Genomic DNA, 27578 nt, shown 5'->3' with positions numbered 1-27578 from the left:
TTCAAAACTCAAAATGCCCCCACCCACAGCATTTAGGTAGGGAAATTTCACAGTGTCTCCCTACTCCCTGTTGTTTTAGTCCTAGAAGGGCTCCCCCCCCACCCCCCCGGCTTCAAAAATACAAGTGAGTTCTGGAGTACACCCTGGTTTGAAAGAGATCTTTCCATGGCCTAAAGTAGGCTGGAGGCATTAAAATGACAGAATTGCTTTCCATGGTCTCTAGAGAATCCAAGGGGCACTTTCAATGTAAAACCTTTTTTAAAAGAAGGGGAAGGATTTTAGGAAGCTCAGCAGGGAATGATGTGTCATTCCCCAGTACAGTAAAGTGCACCTGGGCCTTGACTTGCCCTGCTTTAAGCTTTGTGACCAAGAAGCAATGTAGTCTCCTTCTCCCAAGTCTAGCACATAGCTGTTAAAGCGTTCTAGCACTCTCAGATCTATGTTAATGTATATATAGCATCAAAGATGAAACATAGTAGTGGAAACATAGTGGTGTGCAACAATGAATGTAATTCATTTGCATAATATGAAAATCTGACAATGTATTTTATTTGTATATTATAAATTTGGTATAAAACACACATTTCTGCTACTCAAAATTGGGAAAGGGGACTATGGCAAGCCTACCACTACCTGACCTCAGGAGGACAGAGTGCCTGAAGAAGGACCTGTGCCAAAGTTCGAGGTGGGAAGACAAGTGCATGTCAGATAGAAAGCCCTTGAAATAGATTCTGTGGACAGTGCATTTCCAAAGTGGTTTATTCAGTGTGTGATCACAGTCAGGCCTTGCTTTTATGAGACAGGGAGAAAATATTGTCTCTGTAGAAATTACTGATAACATTTGTTATTATAGGGAAGGGAGTGGAGAGGTAGGTGAAGACAAGGGGAGAGCTTGTTCTTTTAAGTTCCTCCAGCGTTCTTTGCTTTTAAAGGACATAGCCTTTTAGTTTCCAAAAAATCAGAGTATGTTTGCTGGAAGCAGAGATCCTGGTTTGTCAGTGTTACATGTACATATGTCAGTATGGAAGCCAGATTGGGCACCCCAGGTGTAGACTTTTTCTTGACTCTCAGGTTGCTGCCAAAGAAAGCAAGCGAAATGATGAAACCAAGTAGCCTTTTCAACCCTTCATATGAAGGGTCTAGCATTCTGAAAATGGGGAGGCACCTCACCCTTACTACAATGAGGCAGCCATCCAAACATAATATTCCAAGATGAGTTCCTGCCGAGGGATGTTGGGTTTTGTGGTGAGGAAAAGCTGGCAACTGTGGACTGTGATCTGCTGAAATCTTCCTCTTGCGTCTTTCCTTCTTGGCAGCTCCCACAACTCACCCACTACTGTGTATACAGTAAAAGGCACACTCGTAAGCTCCATATTTTGAAAGTCAGAATCCAGCTTTTATCAGAGTGGGGAAGGGCTGATATGATTTACCCTGGTTCGTGATTCGTTTCTCCCATACATTTTCTTCCACTTTTAAATCCTACTGCACAATGGCTCCATCTCACTCCCCAAAGTTTACCAAAAAGTTTTAAAATGTTCTCCCCTTCCCTGTGAAAATGAATATTCAATGTATTCATTTATTCTACTAAAATCAGTTGCTAGTAGTTCTGTGATATATTTCAGTGTTCTCTCTACCCCATCGTATGCATAATAAAATAAGGCTGTATGGTATTCAATGTGTTTATATTCACTAAAATAATCCTTAATATAATTTCCTATTTTAATATGACATTTGGAATAGGATCAGCCCAAGACATATTGCCATCTGAGGCAAGTCGGCAAATGCCTCTACCCCTTCCCCTGCCTCTGGCCCCAAGTTAACATGCACTATAGGCAAATCATTTTAGCACATTAGCCAGAAGGTCCCACAAGTACTTTGCCCCATCCCTGACAGTAAAACTGCCAACACCAACACCCAAGGCACTAAGAAATTTCTCTATTTCGTGACATCAGAATGTTGCTGCCCAAGATGGGTGGCTCAGTCTGTTCAATAGCAAGGCTGACTCTGATTTTAGTCACTCAGTTAGTAACTGTTTGGTCAAGCAAGTGACAAAAACACACAAATCTACAAAAACAGGTTGCCAGGAAAGCAGTATCTTGTTCAGTGAGATGTCAGGGCCAAATCTTGAGACGTATGGGTGGGCCAAAGAGGTGGGCTAAGAAAAGATTGTGGCACAGAATGTAATTGCTTCTGGTCAGTTAATTGTGGAAATGAACATGATGACCATCCAGGACAACAAATTTCAGAAAAACCCTGCTAAGCAGATAGAATGGTAACTCAAGCCAGCAAAGCATTTTTGATGGTAGGATTGCATGAATGTTACTATTACCATGAGGGGTCACATCCCACATGCCCTTCCTACAGCACACACACCTGGCCCTACAAAGCCTCCCATTTCACAGATGACACAGATGAACTCATGTTGTGTTGTCAATATGGCAAAAGTTTAATGACTTAGAATACACACTAGAAAAGGCTGCAGTAGTTTGCTTTTGCCTGAACCTCCAGGGAAGGGTAAGATTCCACCTCTCCTCCGCCCCTCAGTCAGCTGAATTTTCTGAGTTTACTGAGTGCAAATTACTTTTACACTTTGACATCAGTTTGCAGCAACTGAGGTAAGCTGAGGGCAGAGAGAGAAAGTGGGGTGTTTTAAAAGCAACTGAAAAGGTGGGACAAAAAGTGATTAATCAGAACTGCCTCTGCCAAATTGCAATAGTTGCAGGGAATGGTGCTGTATTGCTGCTACAGGTTACAAGATGCTCAGTGCCAGCCCTTGGGGAGTTTTCTTCCAGGGCCTACACCACTACTGCCGGAGTTTCTACATCACAAAGTCTCTCCTGTTGTGATGCTAGTGCTCTACAAGGGCTGAAGTGCAAGCATCTTTTCTGTCTCTGTCCCTGTTCCTGTCTCTCTCCAGCTTGTTCCTCTTGGTCCTGGCTTTTTGCTCCACTGATGTTACTCATGTATAATACACCCAAGATTTAAGGTGACCCCCACATTAAAACCACCACCACCACAACAAAATCCTTTTCCTCGGTGCTTCTTGCCCTAAGATTTGCCTCACAACCTGGGAAAACAAGGCAATTCCCTGTGACTTTAGTCAGTTCCCTTGTCTCTGGCAACTCAGCTGTTGACAGCTGTTTCAGTAATTAATATGAACAAATAAGGAATGCAAAGAAATGCTCACAAATTGCACAGTTGCAGCGCATATCTACACAAATCACTAATGTACAAGTAACCACTCGAAAGCAACCAGTCCACGTGGGGCTTGTTTACACACATTACTGCAGCAGAATGGGACCAGGCTATGCCAAAATATCCACCACGGAGTAAAAATAATATTTGAATTGGTCTTCTGTTGTCCTGTTCAGACATATTTGTTTTTTAGACATTTTATTACTGGACGTTTTACAAAACACATAGAACAGATGCCAGTACATTGAATTCCTCACAACAGCTTTGATTATATAGGGACAGAAAGTTTAACTGCAAAACAACCCCTTCCTTTTAGGAAATGAAAGCCAAAGCCCATGTGTCTGTTGGGACCACTTGTGGTCAACAAGCAAAGGCCTTTTTACTAGAGGTTCCCTACTAGAGGGATTTTACGTCTTCCTCATGTTGATGCTCACTCATCATAAGCTATCCCTGAAACCATAGGGATCCTGTCAACAGGGCAAACAAACCTGTCCATGGACAGCCAAAGAGGGAGAGAAATTAGGGTTTTCCATCCTCTTCAAACTTACCATTCATAGAGAAAGAGAAACATAAATATTATCAAAGAAGACTTATTTAATAGAGGTCGCCACACTGCAAACTGCAGAACTACAAGCAACTATCTTAGTTCTTTTTCAAGCTCTGCAGTGCAATAATTTTGCTTACACAATTCATCTCTTGTGAACTCTGGTGAGTTCTTGTTTTTTCTTTTTTCAGTGTTGCAACCAAATGTTGACACAGAACTTGGGACTGATAGGATCTTCTCACTGTCCTTGATATCCAGCAACTTGTTCAAAGCTGACATTCTACAAATCTAAAAGTAGCTAGAATAATTCAAGGAAACAGCTGGATGAGTCTCTGTAATTTCTGCTGCAATCACTTGTAGTTTCACACGGTGCTGAAATAGGTGAGATATCTCCACATTTAAATCTGTTTGCCAGTTCAGCCCTGTGAAACCTCAGACATCTACAGTATTCCATAGCATTCTCTTCTATAAATATCCACAAGCATGCTGCCAAAATGCATTCAAGATGCAGAACCTTAAAATTTGAAAGGATTCCTGAAATATACCTACTAAATATGACAAATAAAATAAAGCAAAGGGCAGTGAGGAAAAAACTGGAGGAAAATACTGTATATGGTCTCCGTGGAAAGAATATCAAATGTGCAAAAGTGGAAAATAGAACACATTCCAACTATAGATGAGTGGTTGTTAAAACTGCTGGATATGATAGACATGGACAAACTAACACATTTGATAAACAGGAACTCACCAGAAAAGATGGAACAAGAATGGAATTTAGTCATCAAATATTGCACACAAAAAAAGATCATAGAAAAAGCATCCTTCTTTCTGACTTCTACCAGTAGGGATGCCTCTTCTAAAGGTCAAGCTGTAGACAACTTTGTAGACACAACTAGCAGCGATGTCCTTGCTCTCTCTCAGTCAAAAAGCATATGGACCTGATACATACTGAGAGGGGTGGGAAGGTAGGAGGGATTTACCTCTTTGTGGTTCTGATCCCAATTATGTAATCAGTCATCCCCGCAATTTTTATCATGCCCTCCTGCCATACCCCCAAAGCCTACAGGTAGCCTGGAAACATGTGACAATATTTTCTTCCTCTGAATGATTTCTCTGGTTTTACAGCTAAGCAGGTTTCAGTAATTATTCATAACTCATGTGGTTAATGAATTAAGTTTTGGTTTTTTTAAAAAAAAATCAAAATCAGATAGTAACCCTACTCCTCACTGTTTTCCAAGTCTGCTGTAACAAAGTCCACGTGAATTTTCACAGAGTCAAGTCAACCAAATATTGTCTCTATGTTATGGACAAGGTAGATACAAAGAACCGTTTTGTTTTTGCTCTAATGCAGTCTTTGGGGCCCAAGGTGCAGTCCTTAAATCCTCACTGAAATCCGCCAAAGCCAACAGACCTCTCTCAATTTTTTTAATTTTCAGTTAATTTTTATAACCACCCCACAAAACCTCTGCAAACTTCAGCAGTTGCCCATTCCTCCATCCACAAAACCCTCCCCTCAGTCCCTTAAAACCAAAAAGTGAATTTGGGCATGGGTCTGCTAGTACATCATGTGGGGTGTGGGTGTGTGTATGCATATGCATATGCGAGAAAACTGACTCTTGCCCCTCACTACTATTGCCCACCTCTCTGTTAGAATTTGGCCAGAAAATGTAAGTTAGACAAAAGAAAGTACAGCATATATTAAATGTATGGGACTCGTTGAATATGAATAATGATGGTCATGTGATATTTTTTCTTTAACTTTCTTTAACTTTAGAACTTGTGGAGGAGTAAAAAGTAGAACTTGGGAAAGTTACCTCTTTTTTGCCTATTACTCTCAGACCCGCTTAGCCAGCCAGTGACTTTCCAAACTCCAGATGAGATAAAATGAGATTCCCATTTTCAAGTGTAGTCAGTCTCTGAACATGAACTGCTGCAGAGCAGACATCAATAAGGACAGGATTTTTACTTCATGCCCTCCTGCTAGTAAGCCTCCTGGAAACATCTGGATGAACCACTGCTGGACTTGATTGACTCTTGGTCTGATCCAGCAGGGCTCTCCCTCATGTTCTTATGACTCACATTTGTCTGGACTGTCCATGTTTGCCTATTCAGGGTTTCAGTCTACCACTTGTTAATGCCTTCAGCATTCTCTTGTGTAAACAGATGCAAACATTTCAAGGAAGGTCAATCTTTTCTCTTCCTCTCTGCGCACAGAGATGGTGCCAAGACTATGGATATGGCACAAGATCACACAAGATCCCACTTGCTATGGATGGGTAAAAATGAGGTTAGCCCAATGGTGTGCCGAGATGTCTTCCAAACCCTCATTAGTCATACGGACACACTGCAAACCCCATCTTTAAAGCTGAGCCTCGCTTTTAAATGAATTCATTCTGTGGTGGAAGCCACAGTTGCAGCTGAGATTCTGCTGATACTATGTGAAGTTGGCTTCTCATGAAAGCATGAGAAAGCAGAGAAAAATATGGAAAAGGAGGAGGCGACCAGATATTAAGAGGAGGGGGGATAGGGGAAAGAATTTCATCAGTAGGATTTCATCAGATATAAAATGGAGGGTAAAATCAGTGTAGCTCTCTCCCCACCTCTCTTTTCAAAATAATACTGCAGAAGAATTCAGAAAAGTGAATGGATAGAATGGAAGAAACCACTTGTCTGAGAAGACTGCGAGGTTAACTGGACCCGACTGCCTTTCATGTCGCCAATAGGAGCCTGGGAAGTGAGAAAGAAATAACACTAGTACCTTCATTTATATACTGCTTCATATCGCCTAAGCAGTCTCTAAGCGGTTTACAACTGTAAGGTAATTGTGAAGTCAAAGGCTTTCATGGCTGATATCCATAGGTTTTTTTTTTTTGGGGGGGGGGGCTATGTGGACATGGTCTAGATGAATTTATTCCTGACATTTGGTCAGCATCTGTGTCTGGCATCTTCAGAGAAACCCCCAAAAAACTATGTAAGCTAACTGCCCCCCAAAAACTGGGTACTCGTGAAGAGCAAGATGGTTCCTTTTCCATGAACTACTGGTCCAGCAGTGGAATCTTTCTTCAACACTGGTGATGGGACAACATCTTTCACCACATCAAAAAGGCATGAGTCTTGTTTTTTAAAATTTTTTATCTTTTTAATTTTTTATTAACATTCAAAATTAACCAAACAGACAAAATAACAAATTTGTATAAGTAAATCAAAATACAAATAATAACACAATACAACCCACTGTACCACAATACAAAATATCAATTACAACCCATGGGTCTTGACATTAGGATAGTTGCCATTGTCTGCCGTTATAAATAAATTTCATACCCATAACTTCAATGTACAACTTTTCACCTCCCTTCACCTTGCCCTTGTCAGAGGTTCAGTAAGAAGAATGCAAAAACAAAAACAAAGCATAGAAACATTAATATTGCTTTCTGCTGTTCCAAAGCTCATGATGCCACATAATATTTAGCTATAACATACATTGCTTTAAGGAAGAGCAATTGTTCTGTCTATTCAGAAGAGAGAGAAAGCATATATTTTAAAAGCCCAAAATAGGCACATTTAATGACTCAGATGGACAACAATTTTTAAGTGGCTGCACTTTCTCAGTGACTAGCCACAGTGCACCTGTGCAACAGCTGGATCTAATCTGTTGAGGATGGCAGTTCTGAACCCATTGCCGGATTTCCGTGAATGAATGTATGCCCCACCCAGGCATATGTCAATCCACAAATGACTTTAACGTTTCAGAGAGGAAAGAACAATCGTATTATGTGGGCTGAAGAAATTCATAGAAGATTTATGTGTTGTTGAGGAGTTTTACTCTGATGGGAAAGAAAAGAATGAAGGAAAGAGGGAAAGGACACATGTCCAGGCTTTAAAAAGAAAAGAGAAAGATTGAAAATGTAAGCTTTGCAGATCTTCAGCACTAACTGTGATGGCCACAGATCAAACTGCAGGGCAAATCAAGCCCAAGAATCATGTCCACATCCTCAGGGACCAATAACTTAAGTGCAGATCTAAACAATATAACAATGATGGTGTCAAGAGGAAGGATGCAAAGGGCTTCACCAATGTGAAGTCGAAGGCTTTCATGGCCAGCATCCATATTTTTTGTGGGTTTTTCGGGCTATGTGGCCATGTTCTAGAAGAGTTTATTCCTGACGTTTCGCCAGCACACAGATGCCAGCCACAAATGGCAAAACATCAGGAATAAACTCTTCTAGAACATAGCCACATAGCCTGAAAAACCCACAAAAAACTATCGTTTCACCAACATCCTCAGCAAAACATTCACAGTCACCTTGGTTGTGAACGTTCCAGAGAAGGGATTCACAATGTAGAAGCTCTTCAGCCACATTGAAAAGCTCAACTGGAAGACACTGTACAGGTGCAAGGACAAAGGGAACTTATTCCATACCACAGAATAGACCTTCCAATGGGCTGTGAGTCATATTACCTTCCCTGGTGGTCCCTGACACCTCATCACTCTCAAAACCTGGCTGGGAAAAACTCAGGTTGGAAAAAAATAATGGCAAATGATGTTGATGATTTATTTGTGCTCCCACTTCCTTCCCTCTGTCCGCCACCCCAAAAATTGGATAGAAAGAACAAGAAAGAACAAGAAAAGATACTGTTGTGACAACTGCTCAAGACAGTTCTCTACTTTGGGAGCAGATTATATCTCGAGGAAAATTTATCATTTTTAAAAAATACCCTGGTCATCTACAAACTGTTTCACTCTGGGACCAGACTATTTTTAATAGGCCCATCATTCTTGCACAGTTGTATTTTATCCAGATAGTGGTTCACATAACCTACAGAGCTTAGAAAGTTACTTTAAAAAAGCAATTTATTGCCAAATGCCAATGCTAGTTGAAAGATTCTGAAAGATTAGTCCAAATGAGTAAAATTTCTAAACTCTAGTTGGCTTCAAACCCTCACTTATTTTGCATCTTTCTCTGACTATTGCACAACATAGCTGACCTCTACTATACAATGGAATATTGTGATGGAACAGGGCAGGGAAACCAGAAAGTTGAGGATGGATGAGAAACGGAGCAGATGAGTTCTCTTCATTCTCTTCACTCCTAAGTCTTCCTTCTCAAATGAACACTAAGCCTGGTGGTGGAGAAGCAAGGAACCACAGAACCAAGGATTTTAAATGTCTCTGTCTTTAAAACAATTAAAATAAAATCTGTGCTAATCAGTTTACTTTACTTCAGTTTATATATGAAGTGCAAAATAATTATTGCATTAACATCGGGAAAACAAACACAAAAAGGTGGGTTTGTGTGTGATTTTTTTTTTCCCTTCTCTCTGCTGTCAGATTTTTTTAGGGACATTTTAATTGTTTGAAGATTAACCTTCCATTTTGAAGCCAAGCCCTCCCTCCAGTCCATCTGCCTTGGTCCAGGCCTTGGAGGTAGAGAGGAACTGCTGGACCTCTTACCCTTTCCCTCCACCACTCCCTTCTCCTTCTGTGTCATGTCTTTTTAGATTGTAAGCCCGAGGGCAGGGAACCATCTAACTAAAAGATTGCATGTACAGCACTGTGTAAATTTACAGCGCTTCATAAATAAAGGTTAATAATAATAATAATAATAACATTTATTGTACTTGTGTCATACCTTTCTTCCAGAACTACAGCTCCAACATTCTCCCAACTCAATACTACAGTTTAAGTACAAATAAAAATTGATAAAGGTAGGTAACAGATCAAAAACAGAGAAAACGTGTTATAATAATAAAAAGTCAATCCAGTGAAAGTATTAAAACCATTGCATGAAAAAAGCAATTTAAAAAAACATCATCTACACCACCAATTTGTTTGAAAACACCTTTAAAGGTAATGAGTGTTTACACTGCTCATTGTTCTGTTTTAAGCAATGAGGACCAATGTCACTTCTCATTATGGCTTGGGCCCAGGGTACTTGGAGGACCGCCTCTCCCCATATAGTCCACCCCGCACACTCCGGTCTTCTGGGAAGAATTTGCTGAGGATCCCTTCGTCTAGATATGTGTCTACCTCACAGAGACCTTTTTCTATCTCGGCACCTGGGATCTGGAACACCCTTCCCGAGGAACTCCGCGCCGCCACCTCCCTAGACCTCTTTAAAAAGAGATTGAAGACCTTTTTATTTCACCATGCCTTCCCCCGACGTCCCTTGTTAATGCAATCCTTCCCCTATAATGTGCAATATCTTCAAGTATTTTAGCTAGCCTGGTCTTGTTTTAGTGGTTTTAATGTGTAATGTTTTAGTGGTTTTAACTATGTATTGTATATTGTTTATTGTATTTTGTGTTGCTCTGTGTATTGATCTTTTTTGTATACCGCTATGATCTAATTGGAATAGCGGTTTATAAATAAAACGTATTATTATTAGTAGTAGTATTATTATTATGAAAATGAGGCAAACTGTCACATACTGGAAGAATTCAGTTCAAAAATACATCTTAAATAAGTTCAGGAAACTTTATTCAGAAAACTAAAGTTGTTCACAGTATAATTGCATTAACAGGAATGAAGCATTTTCGGTTGGTCCGCTTGGTCACCCTCCGACATGGACCATCACACTGAACACTCTTCCCGTCTCTTCCCATCTCTGATTATTTTATGGTTATTGTAATGTTTCAAATTTTATTTATTTATTATTAGAGAGGGATTTCATATGTTTAAGGTTGGGAGGGAACAATTTCTGGGATTATTATTATATTGTATGTCTTTTCATTTTTGTCTGCTTTGTAAGCAGCCTCGATCCTGGTGGAGAGACAGCATATAAATAAAAATGTATTATTATTATTATTATTAACAGAAAATTAGAATCATAGAATCATAGAATCATAGAGTTGGAAGAGACCGCAAGGGCCATCCAGTCCAAACCCCTGCCATGCAGGAAATCCAGATCAAAGCATCAATTCTGATGCAACAAGACCTACTGGGTGTACAAAAGCTCTTAACAGCTGGAGATATTGACCCAAGACACACGCACACACAAAGTTACAACAGTACAATTCCATGTTGTGAAAGGAACATAAAAGAGAAGAGGACTGAAGTAGACACACCAGGCAGATTGGAGTGTATAAATCTGGGGGCCCTTCCCCATTATTTCACTTTTTTTGTTCCCCGTTGAAGGAGGATGTTGCCACTATAACATACAAGAGCCTACATTGCGAAGATGAGCTGTAGCAAAGGTTTCATCCAATTGCCCATAGGGCTGTCATCAAAAGAAATTCCTGACAGGACTTGTCCTCATGGGAAATCCATTATGATTTGCCAATGATCCTAATTGTTGCATTTCATTCCCTGCACTTTTGAATCAACAGTATACAGTGGTACCCCGGGATACGAATTGATCGCGTTACGAAATTTCCGGGTTACGAAAAAGTTAGATTGGAAAAAACTGTTCCGGGTAACGAAAGATTTTTCGGGTTACGAAATTCATTTCGGCGCGAAATTTAAATGCGAAGCGCGGCTAGCGGCTTTCCAGCGCTAACGGAAAGCCTTTTCGGGTTGCGAAATGTATCGGGTTACGAACGGCGCCACAGAACGAATTAATTTCGTAACCCGAGGTAGCACTGTAAATGACTCTCTTTCCTTCTGTAAAATCACATTGTAGAAATATTAAATGTGCAGGCCTGAAGTCTTCTTCTGGGCACACAGCCATCCAGAGGTACAAGATAAGATAAGAAATCGGGCAATATGCCAAGGCAATCCAGCTGTTCTCTTAAAAAAAAAATAGAATGGAGAAAGTGTCATGATTATTGCTTGACAGTGTTGAAATCTGAGATCATGCAAAGATAGATTCCCAACATGATGAGAAATGGGAAGCTGTTCTATAAATATATGGGAACAGTGCCAACTAGCCGCCTGCATAAATAAATACAAGATATCTGAAAAGGAACACAAAGGAGAGGTCAGGATTGTCCATCTTGACTTCCCAATTGAAATCAGAATGAGAGAAAACATTTTGAGACTCCCAAAAGGTATTAAAATAAGAGTAGTGACTCCTATGAGGAAGACCTATGGAGGACCACTGTATAAGAAGTCAGATTACAGCAGTAACTTGCCAGTTAACCCTCAGGAGACTGAGCTAGAAAAAGCTGTTTTCAACACACTGACTGTGGCTATTGAGTGGGAATGCTTTGAAATTATCATATCCTGGTTAAAATGGTTAGAAATACTCTCTAAATAATGTTTATAACTATTCTGGAGTAATTAAATGTATTGGAAATGCTGAAATGGTATCATAAACATATATTATTATTATTATTATTATTACTACAGTGCTTCATAAATAAAGGTTAATAATAGTAAGCGACAATTATGCAATATATAAAGACTCTGTATGAGAATCTGTATGAGAAAATATAAAGAAAACAAAAATAATGACCATGGACAATCTACATACTGTATATACTCATGTATAAGTCTAGATGTTTTAGTAAAAAAAAATGGCCCTATAAAACGGGGTCAGCTTATCCACCGGTCAATGTAAGTACAATATTTTAACTCTTCCCCTTCTCTGAGCAGAGTGGTAAAAGAGTTTAGTTCATGCCTGGAGCACCCAAAAGAAGCACCAAACCTCTATTCTTTCCACGAAGATGCCTTTTTGATTGCTTGGATAGGAAAATGGTAGCAGTTAGGGTTAGCATTAGGGTTAGGGTTGGGCATGGGAATCACATGGTGTTTGGTATGGTTATAAAAACTAAACAAAAGTAATGTTTGCTACAAAATAAGTTTTCTCAGGTGGACAACCTCAACCAATCATTTTATTTATTTATTTTCTCCAAAAATGAAACTTGCCTCCATTTACCTAATAGCAGGGACAGCTCACTAACAGGGAGAAGGGGCTTGTAAAAGTCATGGAGGAATTAATGTCACTGCTAGATCGTACTCCTCGCTCCTTGTCCAGACATCCCTAACATCAACATCTTATCAATGTCAGTGTCAACATAAAACAACACACCGATTGCCTCTTGCAATTCCAGTCAAAAGGGCTTTAAAATTCCAGCTTCTTCTCATTGGATTAAACGATTCCAACTGATCTTCTCTGCTGTCATGAACCATAGCATTTTCTGTCATTATAAATTCAGTTGCAATGGATTAGTAGTCCTGTATCCATCTCATAGCATTTCCTAGCAGCTACAGTAAAATCATGTGCCTTTCTACACCTCTGAGCCTTCAGTCAAAACCAATCGGTTTTTTTTCTGACCACATGAAATCATTTGATTACATTGCCCAGGTAAAAACAAATGTTCTTTGAGGCCAGGGGCAGTATTTCGACTATGTAGCTGCTTGCCTTTTTTTACACACGAGAAAACCAAGGAAGAAAATATAAATCTGACAGAGCTTGTTAAATATAAACCATCATAGAATCATACAATCGTAGAGTTGGAAGAGACCACAAGGGCCATCCAGTCCAACCCTCTGCCATGCAGGAAATCACAATCAAAGCATCCCTGACAGATGGCCATCCAGCCTCTGCTTGAAGACCTCCAAGGAGGGAGACTCCACTACACTCAGAGGGAGTGTGTTCCACTGTCGGACAGCCCTTACTCTCAGGAAGTTCCTCCTAATGTTAGGTGGAATCTTTTTTCCTGCAGTTTGCATCCATTGCTCCGGGTCCTAGTCTCTGGAGCAGCAGAAAACAAGCTTGCTCCCTCCTCAACATGACATCCCTTCAAATATTTAAACAGGGCTATCATATCACCTCTTAGCCTTCTCTTCTCCAGGCTAAACATCCCCTCAGGAAGTTTCTAGGGAGTATTCAGCAGACCTTTGAAATTTTACTTTTTTGGACAAAAGGTCCCAGGATCCCTTCATGGAGCATGTCCATGCCAGCTGTGCATTCTAGGAGTTCTAATCCAAAAAATAACTCTGGAATATACTCTGGTTTCTCTTCAGATCATATAAATCTTTCACCTTTTACAAAAAATAACTTTGGCTTGCTGCTGCTAACAAAATAACGATAGACAGCTTTGGCCTGGGCTCTGAGGGCAAAACTTACAGCCCTGAGCCTCAATCTTTTCCAGTATCCTCCACATTAGGAACACACACACACACACACCTCTTATAAACTTGCACTTAATCTAAGTCACTTAAATGCTGTGCAGAAATAGCTTATCGTACATATATTTAACCTGACTGCACCCTAATGGGATGCAGCCAGGATGTGGGATGCAGGAGGAAATTATTGTACATAATCTGTTGGCGATTCCACCAGCTGAGTACAGCCCGGCTGCACCCCAGTCCCCAGGCACACTTCAGTGGCCACTTTTCAAAGCCGGGAGCTTTCCAACTTTGAAAAGTGGTTTCTGAAAGCCATCTGGGACCTGGGATGCAGCCAGGCTGCAATCACCCAACAGAATCGGCAGTGAATTATGTGCAATAATTCCCGCCTGCCTCCCACGTCCTGGCTGCATCTCATTAGGGTGCAGTCAGGTTAAATGTACATGTAATAAGCTCCATGGTAATAGAAGGATATAACCTGTTTTAGAGAAATAAATCAAAGAGAAAGGAGGACAAGTAGCATTATATGACAAGAATGATTACACCTGTGAAGAGATCCATGACAAATCCTGGAAGCCAGGTTGAGAGCATCTGAGTAAAAATTAAGGGGGAGAGAAACAACATTAGGGGGGTCTATTACAGACCTCCATGCCAGACTGAGGAGGTGGATGAGGCTTTACTGGAACAGATGGCCACACATTCAGAAAGAAGAGATATAGTGGTAATGGGGAATTTCAAGTATCCTGATGTTTGCTGGATGTCAGACTATGCTAATAATTTAAGTTCCAGCAAATTCCTCACTTGCACTCTAAATATACCTCTGGGGTGGAAACTTGAAAGCCAGGTTACTGCAGTGTCCAAGAGTGTCCTTTCTTGGGGATGTCAGATTTGGCTCAGTGGCTGTAGTTACCTCCCCATTACTGTAATACATTCTATGTGGGGCTGCCCTTGAAAAGTGTTTGGAACCTGCAGCAGCCAGACTGGTGTCCAGTGTGCATTCTAGATACCATATAGCATCGGTATAGCATGGGTTTGAATTTGCTTCTGAGCTCAGTTCAAGATACTGGTGTTTATATGGGATAATGAACAGGCTCTTTGATGATCATTTAGGCTATCATATGCATTCATATATATATATATATATATATATATATATATATATATATATATGGATTTATTTATATACTGCCCCAATTACTGGGAATCCAGGTGGCTTACAACAGAGGGGATAATAGATGGTTCCCTGCCCTCAGGCTTACAATCTAAAAAGACACGACACAAAAGGAGAAGGGAATGGTGAGGGGGGGGATCAGGTCCAGCATTCTTCTCTCCCTCTGAGGCCTGGACCAAGGAACATGGACTGGAGGGAGGGCTCTGCTTCTTAATCAAGGCCGGGCCCAATATGTACATATATGTACATACCACTTAGGAAGAAACACAGATATGTTAATGTCTGGGTACACTGCTTTTCATCACATTTGAACACATTGCATGCAAGATGTCATACAATTTATTACATCTCATTGTATGGCAAATAAAACACTTTCATAAGGACTCATCCTTTTATTTCTCTGCATTTTAACAGGTTTTTAAACAATTAATAGAAGAACATTACCATCTTAAACAATATACTTTAGCCATTTATCCATCATCATTATCATCATCATCATCATCATCATCACCACCACCACCACCACCATCATCATCAAAATCTCTCATGCATTCCATGGTCACTGTTAAGACATTATGCAGTCATTTTATAAAGGATTTAACTTGTTTAGAATTCTATTACTTGTATAATTTACACAACCATTTATCAATCAAGGAATACAGTCTCATTTGATGAGGCACTACACATCACTAAACAGGCATCCACAAACAGCCAGGCATCCAATGAATTAATATACTTGAGCATTGCTATATCTTAGCAGCATCTGTTATAAGTGGTGGTTCATACTGTTCTGAAACAAATCTCAGAAATCTCTAAGAAGAGATGGTAGCTATGAGAAACTTCAATTATCATGATATCTGCTGAGAAATTAACTTTGCCAAGCACAGGCTCTCCAACAATTTCATGATGTGCCTTGCAAATAATGAGTGGATGAAGGAACAGGGAGATCAGCAACCCTGGAATTGATCCTAACCAACAAGGGAAAGTTGGTCGCTGGAATCAAAGCAGTTGGTACTTTGGGGAGAAGTGACCACATAATGCTAGAACTGATGGTTGTGGAACAAGGCTAAGAAGACTCTAGCCATACATGAATCTTGGATTTCAGAAAAGCTGATTTTATGAAGCTTAGGGAACTACTGGGCAGAATCACATGGTCAGAGATGATAATGGATAAAGACACTCAGCAAGGCTGGGAGTTCCTGAAGAATGAATTGCTGAAAGCACAATCACAAAGAATTCCATGGAAGAAGTGAAATGGGAAACATCTGAAAAAGCCCATGTGGCTGCACAGCAAATTTGAGAAGGGGAAACAAAAAAGAGTATGTAGAGGACAGATGAATCACCAAAGCAGAATACAGACGTGTAGTCCAAGCTTGCAAAAATACAGTGGACCCTTGGTATCCACTGGGGTTGGGTTCCAGCCCCCCCCCCCTCCGCAGATATCAAAATCCATGGATTCTCAGGTCCCATTAAATACAATGGTGTAGTAAAATGGTGCCCCTTATATAAGAAGTCAAATTCAAGGTTTGCTGTTGGGAATTTATATTTTCTTGAATATTTTCAATTCATAAATGACTGAATCAGTGGACAAAGAGTCTGTGGATTCAGCAGGCCAACTGTAGTAGAAAGCTAAAGCTCAAATTGAGCTGAGACTGGTTTTGGAAGCAAACAGCAACAAAAAGGAATTGTTCATCTTTATATTTAAAACAAAAGAATGAACGAGGAAATAATAGGGCTACTCAATACCTATCTTGCTTCAACTTTTCCCCCCAAAAGGAGACTGTGTGCTCTCATGCATCAACAAAGACCATGACAAGAAATCCAGATTTCACGGTTTGATAAGGAGCCAGTGAAGAATCATCCAGTTAATCTAAATGAGTTCAAATCTGCAGAGACAGAAGATTCTATACTGTATCTCAGAGTACCGAAGAAACTTAGGCCCGGGACAGACCACCCCTCCTCCGGATGGACGCCGCAACCACCAAACCACACGGCGTCCCTCTGGAGTAAAAAGAATCCAGAAAAAACAGGTTCTTTTTCCATCGCCGGGCAGACATTACAAGTGTGTCAGTGGCGCACATAATGGACTGTGCATCCCTTACATCAAGTTAGCGGCACCTGTGTGGATCAGGCCACTGCCATTACATATGAAGGTCCTGGACCTTGCGGTTGCTGTGCGGTCCGGAACCCTAGTATCACCGCCGCCATGCCCCTTTCGGCCCAACTGTCTTGGGCCTTTCTGACATACTCATAGAACCTCTTGTTCCCATTTTTGAGAAATATTGGAGAATTGGTGAGGTGCCAGAGGACTTGAGATAAGCAAAAAAGATCCAGGAGATTCAGTGACCTCAATACCAGGACAGATATTAGAATGGATGATACAGGAGTCTGTTTCATAGAATCATAGTGTTTAGGTGGAATCTCTTTTCCCATTCTTAAAAAAGCAGCAGGAGAAGTCTGGGTTGTAGATGGCCTCTCAAGGTGGATACAGGCTGCCTAGAGCCCAGACACAGGTAAAGGCGATAAGACCCGTTTTTGCCTTTTGCCTGCATCTCTCCCACCAGTTTTTCTGTGAGTGATAATCTCCTTAGATGATAGTGTGGAGGGAATTCTTAGCAAGTTTGATACAAAACTGGAAGGGATGAGTAACATATTGCAAGACAGGAGTTTAAAAGGACCTTGATAAACTAGAAAACTGGGCTGAAATTAATAAAATCAATAAAATGAAATTCAATAGAGACAAAAGCAAAGTTCTACATTTAGGATGCAAAATCAAAATGCACAGCTATAGGATACATGGCTCAGTAGTACAAGATGTGTAAAGGACATTGGGATTATTGTTGATCATATTTTGAACATAAACCAGCAGTGTGATGATGCAACAAAGAAGGCAAATGCTCTTTTGTGGGTCCATGTGCCTTCAAGTTGCCTGTTGACTTTCACAGGGTTCTTCTTAGGCAAGAAATACTCAGATGTGGTTTTGCCAGTTCTTTCCTCTTATCTTACAGCACTTGGTATGCATTGGCAGATTCCCATCCAAATAATAAACAGGGCTGACCCTGCTTAGCTTCCAAGATAAGACAGGATCTGATGCCTTTAGCTTGCATTAACAGAAGCATAGTTTCCAAGCTGAGGGAAATCATAGTCCTACTATATTCTGCATTGGTCAGGCATCATCTGAGTACTGCATTCATTTCTGAGCACTTCATTTTAATGATATAAACAAGTTTGAGTGTGTTCAGAGAAGGGCAACAATGATGATAAGACATCAGAGACAGCAATGTTAGTCATGAATATGGTATGCAAATGAAACTTATAGCGCCTTTTAGACTAACTGTGTAAAAGATGTTGTAGCATAAGCTTTCATAGTAGACTCAGTTCATTTCCTCGGATGCATGGAGTGAACTTTCTATGCATCTGAGCAAGTAGAACAAGTCTATGAACGCCTGTATTATAACTTCTTTCATACAGGTAATCTCAAAGGTGCTAGGAGATCCCTTTGTATAAAGATGATAAGAGGCATTAGGGAATAAAACATATGATAAAAGGCTGAAGGAACTGGGCTTGTTCAGTTTGGTGAAAAGAAGAGTGAGAGATGACATGACTGCACTCTTTAAATACCCCAGAAAAGAGGTATTTCACAGAAAAGAGGGGGCAGGCCTGTTCTCTGCTGCCCCAAAGAGTAGAATCAGGTCTAATGGTTTTAGGTTACAGGAGGTAGATTTCAACTGAACATTAGAAAGAACTTATATCAGTGAGCATGGTTCAGCAATGAAACCAATTGTCTAGAAAGATGGTGGAGTCTTCTTCTCTGGATGTCTTCAGAATGAGGCTGAACAGCTGATAGGGATGCTTTAGCTAGAGCTCCTGCACCAAACAGGGAGTTACACAATGGTCTTTGAGGCCCCTTCCAACTTTATGATTCTGTCCATGCCATCCTAATTGCATCAGCTATCACACCTGCTGTGAAGTTATTATAAGTCACATTGACTTACATCTCACAGTGTTGTTAGAAGTGCCAGCATTCTTATCCCTTATCACAGATGAGAAGAAAGGGACAGCCAGAGGCCGTCCCTTTCTTCTTCAGATCATTGCCGCAGCAATCGCACAGCTGTGGCAATGATCCACTGCCAAAAGGAGCTCCGAAATGGAGCTCCTTCCCACGACATTTGCATCCTGGGACATCGTGGTGACGTGTCTTGTGCACCACGCTGTTTGGACGCATCACACAAGACACCTCATTGGTACACACGCTGTCTAAACATGTGTGCTCCAAAATGGCAGCACCCATACGTATTAGGGCTCGGGAGTGTGCTGTTGCTGCGTGTTCCTGAATCCTAGTATTGGCGTAGCCATGCCACTTTTGGCCTGTCTGTACCGGGCCACACGTACATTTGAGGAGACATTTAGCTCAGACCTAAGCTGCCACTAGGTTCTCTCTCTGTCTCTGTCTCTCTCTCACACACAGACACAGTCTAAAGGCCTGTGCACACAGCCCCAAAGGGGCAGCCTCCAGATCAGGGCTTTTACAGCCAGATTGGGCCAAAGCCCTGATCTGGCCTTTCCTTTTTGTACCCTGGAAAGGGCGCCATAGCATGGCACCACAACTTTATGGTGCTCCTTTGGTGCTGCGCCATGTGAACGCAATGCCAAAGGAGTGTTGTGATGCTGCACACTGCACAGTGCAGCATGCAGTATCATGCCGCCCTGGGAGCAGATCTGGGGCATGTGTCATGTAGAGGCTATACCTCAAGTCCGCTCCCAGCTGGCCTTTCAGGCCTGTCTGTACAGAGCCTTAGACAGCTAGCTTTCTGCAATATATCATTACCTGTATGCTATGTTCTACCACAGTGATTCTCAAACTCCGGTCCTCCAGATGTTTTGGACATCATCTCTCAGCAGCCCCAGCCACCTTGGCCAGTCCTATGTAATTATAGGAAATGAAGTCCAAAACACCTGGAAGGCCAAAGTTTGGGAATCACTGCTCTACAGAGTACACTAGGTTACACGCTGCACTTTACAGATTTATTCCCAGCCTCAACACTGGCAACCAAATCACACTGGACTGTAACATTTGTCTATCCAGCAAGCAACCCTTTCTTGTCCAACTAGCACAATAGAACTGTTCCTGGTTTATCAAACTATAGTTTGTCATGTCATCTGAATGGGAAACTTTCAAATGAGAAGTCTTTCCAAAATTAGGATTGTAATCAGTCTCAGCTATTAGTCTGCAAACTTCATTTGAATAGGGGCAGCTCTGGGGCCAGAGTGGGGAGCCCTGCTCTGCCCCCGCAAAGGGCCTTGCTTCTAACCCATGATGTTTTCCTCCCTGATACTACCGCTGTGATTTGAATGGCTCACTCCAGGCACCAGGACAACTTGTAGCCCAATAAAGCAGGAAGTATTCAGTTAAGCTGGGCCTGCAAATGGATGTACACCCTTTTCATTCATTTCATTTGAAATTATTTCAAATAAAGGTTTGGAGGATCAGAGGATGAGCAATCTGTAGGCAGATTATGATTTCCTTTATCTGTTCATTTTACCTAACAGAACAGATATTTATATTCTTTTGCCTACACTCACCTCCTTCTGTTTCTATGATTCCCCAAGTCAATTTGGGCTCATAGGAACTCTCTTTTCCAATACAATCTACAGAGTAGATGAATGACAAAAAGGTTGTTTCCCAGGAAATGCTGTTACAGAGATCAAATGCTAAGCAGTTTAAGACTCTGGAATTGCCAGCAGCCCCCCTTCCCTGCCATAGTAGGGAATTGTCTCAGGCTAACTGGGTGGATTTCAATGGGCTTTTATTAATAAATAAAAGGCAACAAATGAGACACAACTCTGTACATCATGTGGAGGAAATGAGCCCGACTGTGGTGGAACTACTGTGGTGGATGCTTTGTTTCCAACCACTCATGCAGAAAGCAATTCCAAAAGAGGTTGTACAGTGACAGCCAAGTTGGCTTATGTGAATCAATATCTAGTGAGGTCACACCTCCGGGTGTCTTTGGACAAAGGCTTCTAATCAAATTTAGCTGCATGCTCAAATCAGTTCATTAGGATGTTTTTCACAAGTTTTCCCCCACTGTCTTTTGCCTTAAATGTTGCTTTGTGAGGCCTCATTCATCATCCCAATCGAGTCGAATATTCATAACCAGCCTAGTTAACTGATCCAAAGCTCCAAATTGGGATGCCAAGAGTACTTGTCACAAGCATTTGCTGAATAAGATGGATGGGTACATGGGAAAGGAATTAGAGCCACTTTCTGTATTCCTCAAAAGGAACAAGAAACAAATGCTAGGCTGAATTACTCAGGGATGATTTGCAAGTTCATCCTTTTGATGTTATAGCAGAAAAAGAGACGGCAAATGCACAAGTCAATTGCATATTCATTTCCATGTTTTTCTGTGTCTGGAGGTTCTTTTTTTTAAGGACTATCTATTGTAGAGAAACTAGATGTACTTTTAGAATCTGTTCTTGAAAGACTTATGATCAATAGACGTCTTGAGAGAATGCTTAGTTGGATATTTGAATATTTCATCCTTTTTTATTTTTGTATACATTAAGAGTATTTGATCCACATAGATCTCCTTAGTTTTGTTCAAGCAAGATTCCCCAAGAAAGATATTAAAACATTGTTTTAACATAAGATGCATATTTATCTTCTTGCCAGCTAAACACTCCATCCCTTCCCTGTTGTTTGCACCTGACGTTCCCATTTGTTTCCTTCTCTGTATATATCTTGCTGTTATTGTTTTATATCTTCCTTCTTATTAGTTGAATATTTAATACATTTAATGCTTCCTAAACTGGTTATACAATTGATGTTAGTCAATCAAGAAGTACATGAAGAACTAGATTGTGAGTTCAAGACCACCAAAAGGGCCCAAGCTCGACTCAGGCTTGCATCCTTCCGAGGTCGCTAAAATGAGTACCCAGACTGTTGGGGGCAAATTAGCTTACTTGCTAATTAGCTTACTTGCTGTTCACCGCTATGATCTTTGGAATAGCGATATATAAATAAAACAAATTATTATTATTATTATTATTATTATTATATTTTTCTTAAAACTTGCTAAAAAGTGTTATTCCTGGGTGATATGAAATTGCACGGCTTTTAGTCATACCCATATATGCAGGTCACCTAACTTATTTTCTCTAACCTTGAACTCCCTTTCATAGAATTTCTCTATCACAACTTCATTTTACTTCTGTATCTTCAATTGCCTCTCTTATGTCTCTGTTTGGAAGGTTCATTGTTGCCCCAAGACTGAACTTTACATCATTCCCCTTAAGCTGTCCTCTCCTTAATAAACTTTCCTTATTTTCTTGTGGGAAAAAGTCATAGCTTAATTTTTATCTCCTTCCCTTTGTTCATCACATTTAGCCCACAACCAAATGATGTTCCTACTTTCTTTAAAACATTTCAGATAGGTAGGTAGATAGACAAAATATCTGACAACTGCAGTCTTCTCTATGTTGTTCCATTATGTTGTCTTGGTCCCAGGTTTAGCCAACACTCTGCTGCCAACACTTGTTTCCTGCCCACTCTGGATCTCTTTTCTTGGATCGCTTTTCTTTTTATCATTAAAACTCCTCAAGCTCTTGCTCTCACTTATTTGCCTCACTCTCCTATTTTAATAATACATCCCTGGCCATGATCTTGGCTCCTCCAGGTCCACATGCTGGGTGATGGTCCGAAAATGTTTACTTCTTAAAAAGCCCAATGTGTTTCGATCTTGTCACCAACTGGCCTTCTTTAGGGGCTATTATAAAATAAAGTACATTTATTATAGTTGTGAGACTGGCACAACGCATAAACCACCTTTAAAAACATAGGGGATTATCACACGTCTTTTCCCCAACGGGAACACGCATGTTTAACTGTCAATAATTGATTTTATAGCATTTTCCTGTGGCTGAGCGTATGCAGCCCAAATGCAATCCAGGTTTACCCCACAGCTTTTCAAGGATGGGAAAACCCTGTCCTTGAAAAACTGCAGGATAAGCCTGGGTTGCATACGGGTTTATGCATACATGTTGCATAGGCCCAGCCACAGGAAAATGAGTTATTGACAGTTAAACAAGTGTGTATCCCCTCAGGGAAAAGACAGGATAAGTCATGTGAAATAGTCTTCACTATCTCTTAAAAACAAAATAGTAACTACTGTATTGCCCATATTATTATATACATACCTATTACCAGAAAGATCTGGAGTTCTGCAGTCTGCACTCTCAAAGTGGACTCTTTGAGTATTAGAAGGAAGGGATTAGGACTACCAATGAGTTCATATTTATGGATTTTTTAAAAAATTGTTTCATCAAAGATAACCAATGAGAAGATATATGGTGCAATCTTAACCATAAAGGGTCAAGAATAAATAAGGAGTCCTAGGCCTGTTACAGACTGCCAAAATAAAGCTGCTTTGGGTCTCTTTGGAGGTATGCTGTTTAAATGATGCATGGGTCCTAAGAATCCAGAAGCTGCACCAAAGCTGCACTCCAGTGCTTAGGAATGGAGTGTGGCTTTGGCGCGACCTCTGGACTCTTAGGACCCATGCATCATTTAAATAGCATACCTCCAAAGAGACCCGAAGCAGCTTTATTTTGGCAGTCTGTAACAGGCCTGACATGTTTAATGACAACCATTGGATATAAGCTCATTATACATTAATATACTCCAAGAAGAAGCTTATATTTTCCACTTTAGAAAGGAGGGAGGTTATACATCCTCCTTCACATTTTTTTATTCTCCCTTGCAGAATTAGCTATGACAAAAAACTATTTTCAATTGGAGAATAAATATTATTGGGAAATTAATGGGGTGGCTTTGGGGTGTTCTCTAGCCCCTGAAGTGGCAAATTTTATACAGGGAAAATTTTGAGCAAGATATTATTTGCTCCAATGCATAACGTAAGGATAATCTTAAAGTGTGGGTCAGGTACCTAGATGATGTGTTTTTTACATGGAACGGCAATGCAGATGATTGTAAAAAAATCTATAAGTTAGTGAACTTCATTGATACCAATATTCAGTTTGATTTCCATTATAGTAACACAGAGATCCACTTTTTAGATTTAAGTGTTAAAAAAGAAGGTGATCATCTTATCACAACAATGTACAGGAAACCTACAGATGTAAATACTTACATTTTTGACAGCTGTCATCCCAGATCTATGAAACATAACCTCCCAAAATTTTTAGGGTGAAAAAGAACTGTTCCAGGGAGGAACAATTTGCAATGGATTGGATTTATTAAGTAAACAGTTAAGGGACAGAGGTTAGCCACAATATGTAATAGATAATAGATAGCATAAAGCAGTGTGTAGATATCGCTCAAAACTTTTGAAAAAACAAGACAAACCCCACAATAATAGTATACATGGTGCATTAACATTTAACCATGTCACAAACAATATACAACAATTTATAAAGAAACACTGGTATTTGATAGAAAATATTTCAAGATTTTAAAAAACTCAATGATTTCATATACAAGATCAAGAAATATTAAACTCATGGTGATGAGGGCAGATTTTAGGATCCCCAATAGAAAATGCAACAACACTGTGTTAGGGGCAAATATGCCCACAGGACATTTACCCATTTGGTCATTGTGTATATTGTAAATATACAATCAAAATGAAAGGATTCAACAATTTTGTAGACCAAAAAAGGTATGCCAGTTTACTCTGCCGTATGCCAGCATTGGCTACAGGCCTCAGATGAGTTGCTGACAATCTGTCCCCTTTCAATACTTGTAAAAGTACTTTGTAATTTATGCAATCTAATGTAAATGCAATAAAAATATATAGGGAGAACACCAAGATCTATCAAAGAACATTTGTCTATTTTGAAAAATAAAAGAACATGGGCACATCTGGTAAGCCATTTTGAACAAATGAAACATTCAGTAACTAACTTATGCTTCTGGTTACCAGAGGTGATAAATAATAAAAATATGCAGTAATATGAAAATTCAGCCTATCCAAATAAAAAAATGAAAAACTCTCTAGACAGAAATAATAACAAATGTTCATTTCTTTACCACTCAAGCTGAATAGTAATGGCAGACTTTCTTGGGAGCTTGTATTAACAGTTATGGTTTTCACCTTGGAACCTCTGCATGCCATAATCTTTCCTTCCTATTGTTATCCTGGATTTTTCTGCTCTTGAAAAGCACACAGCAGTGGCTCCAAGTCTTTGGTTCATTTCATTCTCGAAGCCAGAAAAAGAACAGGCCCTAATCTCCTTTCAAAATGTTCTAGTGTTTTTTTCTGATAACCTTGCAAGCCCAAAGAAAATAATGAAGCGTTGCCCACTCACCTCCTGGAGCAAATGGGGATAGCCATATTCTTGGAATTAGATAATGGAAAATGAGAGGGGGAGTGTTTCAGATATATACACACCCAAACTCTCCCACTTCTGTGTTTCATTCATTCGTAGGAAAACAGAAAGCACCCCAATAAACATAAATATTTCATTTCCACACCCCAGCATTATTTACACTTAGCAGCAGAGTTAATTATGCCGGAATAAGTCATGGATACAGCAGTGAGGCAGAAACTATGGTGACAGCACATCTAAAAGCAATTTGCAAGTTGTACAATTTAGATTTTTTAAAAACCCAGCTGGTTTCATTATGAGATGGCACAGTCTTCGATGATGTCTTAGTGCCAAATCTTTTGAACCTGATTGCAAATGTATTGGGGGGGAGGGACCTCCAAAAGTTGATTTTCAGGATGTTAATCTCCTCTTCAAAGACCCCAGCTGCACAATTCCATAATGTCAGTTCTCTCACACTCATTAATTCATTAACAATCCTAGTCCTAAATGGCCTGAGTGCAGGGTCACAGAAGAAACGCCTCTTTCCATTTCTCTTCTGTATGTTCTGGTCCCTAGTAAAAGAAAAATAAAATACAAAAAGTGAACAGTGTTTGGAAAAAAAATAGACTGATATGTTAAAGTTATCATTTGACCCTTAAACCTTAAACCAGAAACTGATAACCAAAATTAATCATCTATTTTGACTAATTAAACAAATGGACAAGTTTAGAATAATGTTTCCTGTATTTAGCAGAAAGTCGTTTCTCAGATGTTAACTGCTGTTAGACACTGCAGTCTTCACAAATGCACAATGAGAACATATATGTTCACACTCCAGAAGATGATGATGATGATGATTGGAGAGACTACTATCTGAATATTTTAGCTCTAAAGGAGGCCTTGTTGTGTCTCCTTTGTGTATATTTCCACAAAAGAAATTACTGTTGGGTTTCAGGCATTTTTCTGTCCTCACTCTCTGGAATCCCCTAAACTGGATATACAGTTATTTTCTGGTTTTTAAAGTTTGGGTTTATGAACTGTTTTACCATTATGCAACCTTTTTCACGTTGACTTGCACATCTGTCATGAGTGTTGTTGTGGGGGATAGAAAGTCACAGTTTGCATAAGGAATTGAACATGACTCTTGGGCCAATAGTACCTTAAGGTCAGAACTTTGGCCACTCAGCAAAAACATGGTCCACAACTGCAGCAGGACTAGTATACAATATTTTGAAATGCTGTAATGTAAGTTACTATCTAAAGAGACCTCCTCATTCCATAAATAAAGGTTAATAATAATAATAATAATAATAATAATAATAAGTTTATTGAATCCAGAGTGTAAAATTACCTAGCAACAATGTTGTGTTCAGTCTCACCATTGCTCTACATCAATTGAGAGATTTAGGTAAAACACACTTGATGAGATACAAATGAGACAAAAATAATATGTTTCAATTGTCTGACTTTTAGTCAATTTTAAACTACTTACTAGAGGGGTAAGGCCTAGTACTTGTGAAAGGGATCAAGGAGTCCTAGTAGACCACAAGTTGAACACAAGTCAACAATGTGATGTGGCAGCTAAAAAGGCCAAAGCGATTTGGGCTGCATCAACAGAAGTATAGTGTCTAGATCAGGGGTAGGCAACCTTTTTGACCCGGGGGCCGGGTTGCTGTCCCTCAGACAACTGGGGGACCGAAGCCAAAAAATAAATAATTAAATATTTTAAAAGAATTATATAAATAAATAAACCAGGACAAATGTAGGACAAAAATTTCAAATGGAGGACACTTTTTTTTAAAAAAAAATGGAGGGCACGCAAAAAAATTTGCTGATTTTTTAAAAAATGTTAATATAAATGTATGTTTCTGAGGCTTCTATAGACAATTGCCCACCGCTTGCCCCCCTTGCCCCCCTCCTCCTGATAGGCCAAAGGCCCCGCGCCCTTGTGCGAGAGGCCAAAGGCCCTGGCGGCAATCGGCAGCAGGACTGGGCTGGGGCCGGTCCCAAGGCCTCGCCGGGCCGGATCCGGCCCGTGGGCCGTAGGTTGCCTACCCCTGGTCTAGATCAAGGGAAGCAATAGTCCCAACTCTATTCTGCTTTGGTACCCACACAGTTCTGGGCACCACAGTTCAAAAAGGATGACAAGCTGGAGCATGTCCGTAGGAGGGAAACCAAAATGGTTAAAAGTCTGGAAACCATGACTTATGAGTAGAGACTTAGAGAGCTGGGTATGTTTAGTCTGGAGAAGAGAAGGTTAAAAGGTGATATGATAGCCCTGATTGAGTATTTGAAGAGGTGTCATATTTGTTAGAAAAAATAAT

General features: G+C 40.1%; 1 protein-coding gene across 1 annotated transcript in view; it reads right to left on the bottom strand.

Moving 5' to 3' along the window:
• Positions 1-24183: 24183 nt before the first annotated feature.
• The window catches only part of ATXN10 (ataxin 10), an 89304-nt gene continuing 85909 nt past the window's right edge, over positions 24184-27578 (bottom strand). The window contains exon 13 of the transcript XR_016281275.1: positions 24184-25826. The gene's annotated coding sequence lies outside the window, so the exon portion shown is untranslated. The remainder of the gene's footprint in view (positions 25827-27578) is intronic.

This window comes from Sceloporus occidentalis, unplaced genomic scaffold (genome assembly GCF_023333645.1).
Source record: "Sceloporus occidentalis isolate IW3139 unplaced genomic scaffold, rSceOcc1.0.p SCAF_5, whole genome shotgun sequence".
NCBI lineage: Eukaryota > Metazoa > Chordata > Lepidosauria > Squamata > Phrynosomatidae > Sceloporus > Sceloporus occidentalis.
This window is presented reverse-complemented; position numbering and strand designations above follow the sequence as displayed.